Source organism: Microtus ochrogaster, unplaced genomic scaffold (assembly GCF_000317375.1).
Source record: "Microtus ochrogaster isolate Prairie Vole_2 unplaced genomic scaffold, MicOch1.0 UNK1, whole genome shotgun sequence".
Taxonomy (NCBI): Eukaryota; Metazoa; Chordata; class Mammalia; order Rodentia; family Cricetidae; genus Microtus; species Microtus ochrogaster.
This window is the reverse complement of record NW_004949099.1, coordinates 21,982,762-21,989,449: the sequence shown is the minus strand read 5'-3', so window position 1 is coordinate 21,989,449 and position 6,688 is coordinate 21,982,762. Positions and strand designations below refer to the sequence as shown.

The 6,688-nt window shown below is 39.0% G+C and overlaps 1 pseudogene; it reads right to left on the bottom strand.

The window, feature by feature from the left end:
• Window positions 1–5,829: 5,829 nt before the first annotated feature.
• Window positions 5,830–6,436, bottom strand: LOC113458033 (annotated as a pseudogene).
• Window positions 6,437–6,688: the final 252 nt, after the last annotated feature.

Below are 6,688 nucleotides of genomic sequence, written 5' to 3'. Positions count from 1 at the left end.
TAAAATATTGCAATTTAGTGATTGCTAGATAAGCTTGTAGCAAGTGCACTGCACACAGAAACACTGTGAGAAAATAAATAATAGAATGTGTGAAAAACATTTTTAAATTATAAGGTGTTATTTATAGATATGCAAATAATGATTATCAGTGCCAGAAATTTGACAAACCAGATTTGAGGTCACCGTTTTAAATAACTAGATGAGTTTCTAAGACTGAAGAAAACAAATGTGACTCGTAGGTTTATGATCTCTGAACTAACAGGTTTGGTTGAGTCATCTTTAGGAAAATCTACACTGATGTATGGGGAGATAGCTCAGTCTTTTCAAAGTTCTGGTCATGAAGGTGTGGGGATTCTAGTTTAGCCACTGTAGCTCGTATAAAACAGCTGGGCATGGTATGACAGGCTTAGAAACCTAGGGGGCAGTGAGAGGCAGGTGCTTGGTGTTGTTTAACTCATTGCTTAACCTACTTGGCAAACTCCAGGCCAATGAGAGAACCCTGTCTCAACAAGCAAGGTGAATGGTAACTGAGATCAACCAAGGGAGGTTGACCTTTAACCTCAACACACATTCACTTACATATCTAGCAATGTTTGCACACACAGGTGCCCCTGCACATACATAAGCATACACACACACACACACACACACACACACACACACACACACACGTATTTAAATTCTATAAAGACATGGACAAGAATTCTATAGTAGCAAAACACTATCATAGTCATTGCTTTTCTTGCTCATGTCAGATGCATTGGCCATACTTGCATCTGATATATTAACAGATGAGAGTTGGGGTCAGACTTCTAGAAATTGTTGCTGTGATAATACGTGATATCGGGTAGTTAAACATTGCTTTCATAGTCAAGAAGAGTCTGGGCTTTTGTCCTTTGACATGGCTCAGCATTTATAATGAGTTCACTTTCTGATGATATACTTTGGAAAAGTGTACATTTTATCACCCCATTAATCAGCCTTGACGAAAAGCTTAAAAATTTAAAGCTTAAAACATTTCTTCCAAGGAAAACACAAGGTAGTTCAAGCACAACCAAGTTAGAGCTTTACAAGTCATACCTACAGGAAATTAAATGTGGCTCTTCTCTTGCTTTTTGCCTCTCATGTTCTGTTGCTCAGGATCACAGAAAGATTTGCTCGTCATGTGACCACCTCCCCTTTGTTAGTGTAGTGCTACTTGATGGTGACAAAGGAGCTGGTCCTGTGAAGAAGCCTGATGCCTGTGTCCTGGGTTTTGGAAGCTGTTTTGTTAAGACTCTGTTTCTTCGAGCCTGCTTATGAGGTCCAGGCTTTGGTCTGAGGGCTGTGAAAGTCTATGTTTAAGTGCGCTGGAATCATCTCCAAAGATGCTGGCTCAGCCTCAGTGGGGTGCACCTTGGCTGCCTTTGGGTGAGAACTTTATTTATTTATTTATTTATTTATTTATTTATTTATTTATTTGTGTTTTTTTTCGAGACAGGGTTTCTCTGTGGTTTTCGAGCCTGTCCTGGAACTAGCTCTTGTAGACCAGGCTGGTCTCGAACTCACAGAGATCCGCCTGCCTCTGCCTCCTGAGTGCTGGGATTAAAGGCGTGCGCCACCACCGCCCGGCTGAGAACTTTATTTTTAAGTGTACTCCTTCTCAGGTGGTTTCTGAAGATGGATTAGAGTGAACAAAGCTATTTCATCCTTAGACACTTTTTTCCTGCTTAATTTGGATCATAACTATTTCTTCTCTTTTGCTACTAGAAGAAGGGCATTAATAGTAGACTTCTCTGAAAATGTTATGTGCATACTACAAAGATTACTTCCCATTTTTAAAATATTTTTGGATAGGGTCTTGGTGTAGTGGCCCAGGCTGGTATTGAAATCTTGATTTATAGTTGTGTGCTATCACACCTGGTTTTTTTTATTTTTTGTGAAGGATCAACTCTGTCTTCTTTTCTTGGGGGACTTCTTTCACTCAATGGAAACAATAAATAAAACAAGATAAAAATAAGATTAACAATTCTATTGTGATCTGCATGCTGGGGAAGAGTTTATAAATATGTAGAAAATGATACAGCTGAATCCAGTTACAGTACATAACTCACTGTAATATAGGGCAGAATGAAATAAGGGCCAGAGAGGACTATTCATAATATGCTTTGAGTGCTCAAAGAATTTAATAAAGGGACTAGGGAATGCGTTCTAGAAAATGTGGAGTTTGAATTGGGCCTTTAAAGGAGTTTTATAGATAAAGATTAGGCTGAGGGTATTTTTTGTTAGGGAAGAGGATGGGAGAAGACAGCAGTCATGAGAATGCCTGCTGGGTAGCTGGGACATGAATGGACTAGTATTGATGAGTGGACACTTCATGGGTGTCTTTATTAGGAGACAAAGCTAGAGAGACAGATTGAGGCTGCTTCAAAGGGAGTCTTGACTTTTCCCTTAAATTATTTTGAAACCATGTTCTTGTTTTCAGAGCGATTCATTTTTGTAAAGCAGGATTCATTTGGAAAGACAGGTCATAATATCGTTTGTCTTACTTAGTCATCTTTGGAAGAACTGGTCAAATGAGGTCATAAACCTGCAGAGACATTGAAAAGGATGACATCTGTCACAGCTGGGGTATTTCCATGTTTTGAAGGAGACCCTTGACCTTTAGATGACCACAGCCTCATTTCTTTAAGACCTAACTTTGCTTTTCTTTGCCTTCAGTTCTTGTCACACCAGACTTTGTCTTCACTTCCGCTCAAAACAAAAGATGTTCTAATAACTTCAGAAAGGCTGGAATGGGAGGAAAAGAGCACACCCATGTGTGTAGTACAAAACTTCTACCAAAGTTTTGACCCTTATTTGGTGGGGATTTTGATTGTTTTTGACTAATATTTTTCCTCTTAAGTAATACTTTGATTTCTCTGGACAAATAAAATCTCAGAACACATGGTTGGGGCAGCTGTGTAAATGTGAACCCACAGTCTGGTGTGTGGTTCTTACTTCAGCAGTCATGAGTGGTTTAGGGATGTGGTGTGTGTGTGTGTGTTTCTGTGTGTTTATGTGTATGTATGTTTGGGTGTGTGTTTGTGTGTTTATATATATATGTGTTTTGTGTGTTTATGTGTATGTATGTTTGGGTGTGTGTTTGTGCTTATTATGTATATGTATGTTTGGGTGTGTTTATAGTATGTGTGTTTGAGTGTGTTTGTGTATTTATGTGTGTGTGTTTGTGTGTGTATTTGTATGCATGTGTTTGTGTGTGTGTATGTATTTGTGTGTGTGAATGGTTGGGCTAGGGAATTCAGAAACTGAACTCTATGGCTTCAGTTGGAACTTCTAAAGGAGTCGTGTTCTTCTGGGACTGCCCAGGAAACACAATGTAAGTATAAAGCTGTTGGTAGCCATCTTGCTTCCACTTGGGTAAGAATGGATTCATCTAAGGGCAAGTAGAACCAGGAGACAGAGAGACAGCAGCTTTCCCATGGCCTCGCTGGAGCACAGCCACAACAAAGTTAGCTTTAATCATGGGTAGTTTTCACACCTATCTATGCATGTAAGTGTGCACATACATTTTGCTTTGTCCACTTTGCGTTGTGCTTTTGCCCCTGATAAAAGAGCATAGACAAACACACACTTGAGTTACTTTAGGGGCTTAGGGCTCAGGAAAGAGACAGCATTGGGAATAGAGGTGGTCTAGCTGTTGCTTAAGTTCACAGAAAACATATGAAGAATCACAAAACAGACCTATCAAGTTTTCATGTTGACTAAAGATAACCATATCTTTTCAGTCTTATCAGCCAAGATGGAATTTATTAAATTTTTGAGACATTCCTCACTCCATAGCCCAAATGCTTCCAACTGGCAATCTTTCATCCAACCTCAGAGTGTTGTAATGCTATATCATATTCATATTGATGTTGTTAGAATATTAACAACTTTGCTTAATGGAACTATTTATATATGACATGTGATGAATTTGAGCACCTTCAAGGCATTTTTAGAAAAAAAATGTAGAACTACAACTGTGGATTCTTTTAGGACAAGAGGCAGAGGTAGCTCCTGTCCCCACAAGCTCCATTTTCTGTCCCAGCTGGACACAGGGGCTCAGTGGAGGCGGTAGTGTGACTCTTGGGGAGGAATCTGCTGTGGCTCTGTCAATGGTCTTCTGCTGCACATCACAAGGGAAAGAAGTGGTGACCGTGAACAGATTGTCTGAGCTTGAACTCTGATGTCCTTCATGCTGCTGACTCTGGTGTTACTGTCGCTGCCAGACCGTGATTGTAATCATGAGCTCGGCAGGAATATCACAGCCCCAGTTATTCTGCAGATGGTTGACACCTAAGCTAACAGAAAATGTTCATAATCTGAGCGATAACAGATTTCTACCAATATTTCCGAGACAGCAGGATGTGAACTCATACCTGAGCTGTCTGAATTTCTGCAAATTCCTGACTAGTTAGCGAGTAAAAGACCAAAGATAGACATTTAAATAATAACAAAAAGGAATGTTAACTTTATATATTGGAGCAACCTTGCATTTTTAAGTCAGTATATTTTTCTTCCACTTGTTTTCTTATCTAGCTCTGGATTTCCAACATTGCGATTCAAATTCATCCCAGTTAGACACCATGCCTCTCCTTCTCTGCCAGCTGTTTGTTCTGCTGTTATGAGAAATTTCCATAAGGGCAAGTACCAATGCAGTAAGGCAGACTGGTGCAGTGGGAGGGCCACTAGACAAGGATGTTTGAGAATTAGATTTTTTCTAGCCTTGTCTTCATACTCTGTGGACCTTATTTTCCCAGCCTAGTATTTTGCTATTTTTTTTACCATAACAGACAACCAATGATGCAGAAGTTTAAACAACATGAAGGTTTTTGTTGTGGTTAGTGTGACAGTTATTTTGGTCAGAAGTACAGCATTCATCTCACTAAAATTAAGGTGTCAGCAGGGCTGTATTCCTTTTGGGAAACCTTTTTTTTTTTCTGGAAACTACCTTCTCTAGCTTCTTTTTTAATTCCCTTATGACCTTCTTTATTAGTGTTTTCTAGTTATAAAACTCATTTTCATATTTATATACTTTATGTCCCTTGAGTTCTTGTGAGGTAGCATTCAAAATATTTGAAGTCAGCAAAATTAGCTTTTAATCAACATGCTAACAGTTTTTCTTTGAAGCAGATGGGAAGGATAGCTCGTTTCCTGTTTTGTTTTACCAGCAAAACTAGCTGAGTATAGACAAGAACCTGTGCTCAGTTTACACCAGCACTAGCCAAGTTGAAAAGTAGGACAAATTAACCTGCACTTTTCATTCTGATAAAGGGTATTTGAAAAAAAGTATGTACTATTATGAACACAACAATGCAGCAGCTTGAGCAAGGCAAGCACATCCTGGGGAGCGATGCAGTGTGCTCTTCTCAACACCACTCACAGCTGTGCACGACTGACTCCATCACTGCATCTGCAACTGAGCTTTCGGTTTTTCATAATTGGGCATTTACAGCAACATTCTTCAGTGTTTTTAGAGATGTAAATTATTATAATATAAAAAAGAATATTTGCATCGCATACTTATAGAACTCTATATCAATATAGCAATCTCTATAGTATATATGCCAATAAGGAAAATATTAGAATTAAAATGCTATGTCATAGTTTTTAAAATGATTCAATGTACATAATTTCTCACTTCCAACTAAGTAACTTTAGTGAGTCACTTTTGAATATTTATTTTCGACCTAACATCCATCCCCCATTCCTATAACATCTAAGCTTTATTGATGATTATGTAGTATTTGTAGCATTTTAGTATCCGCAATTTCAAATGACCCTTTATACTGAGATCAGACACTTATTTTACTTCAAGTATAATTTTGGTTCTAGGGAAGGCAGTGGTGTCCTAAAGACTTCGGCAAGATTTTCTCTATCTTTTGCTCCAGGAAGATCACATAAGAACAAATACCTGAGGTTCCAAAAATGTCATAAAGCAATGATGCTGAATGTTTGTGACATTCCCACAGGCAATCATTTCTATTTCTAGTAGGCTTTCTTTAAAAATAATTGTTCAAATTGAGTAAGCCTCTGCAAACATTATCACCAACATAATGAATGATACTCCATAGCGTTTTTCCCACCCCCAACATGTCCTAAACTCTCCTTGTGATCCAATCAATGATATAAGAATTGGTGGCATCAATTGCTTGAATCTTGTATCAGTCCACAGGACCTCCTGCAAGGAAGGTTGTTATAGTCCTGTAGATACAGGGGGTCACAGTAGCATACTTAGTCCCTGCACCCAAGTAGCCACTCAGATGCTGCCCTCTCAGGGCCAACATCCCTGAATCATTTTTAAGTTACTTTATTTAACAGTGTTCAACCATTCCCAGAGGTATCTGGAGCTATACGACTGTGGGATTTACATTAAGTTGCAGAGTTGCCTCAAAATTTTTCCAAACAACATCATTTGATGGTGTGCAGTGTCCCTGGGTCTGGCTGACTGGCCCCTTGTCCCCTTCTCTAGCTTCCTGAAGCCACTGTATTTGTTGGCTTTTGGCTCTCCTTTTTTTCAGGGCCAGTAATGGTGGGTCAAGTTTGTCTCATGTCTGAAATTCATGACCTCTTCTTCTTTCCTTTCTGTATCCCTTTGTCATATAAGGTAACTATGATGAACAATTACTTAGTGCAGGCTAACCCAAACAGGTCCCAGATTTGCTAC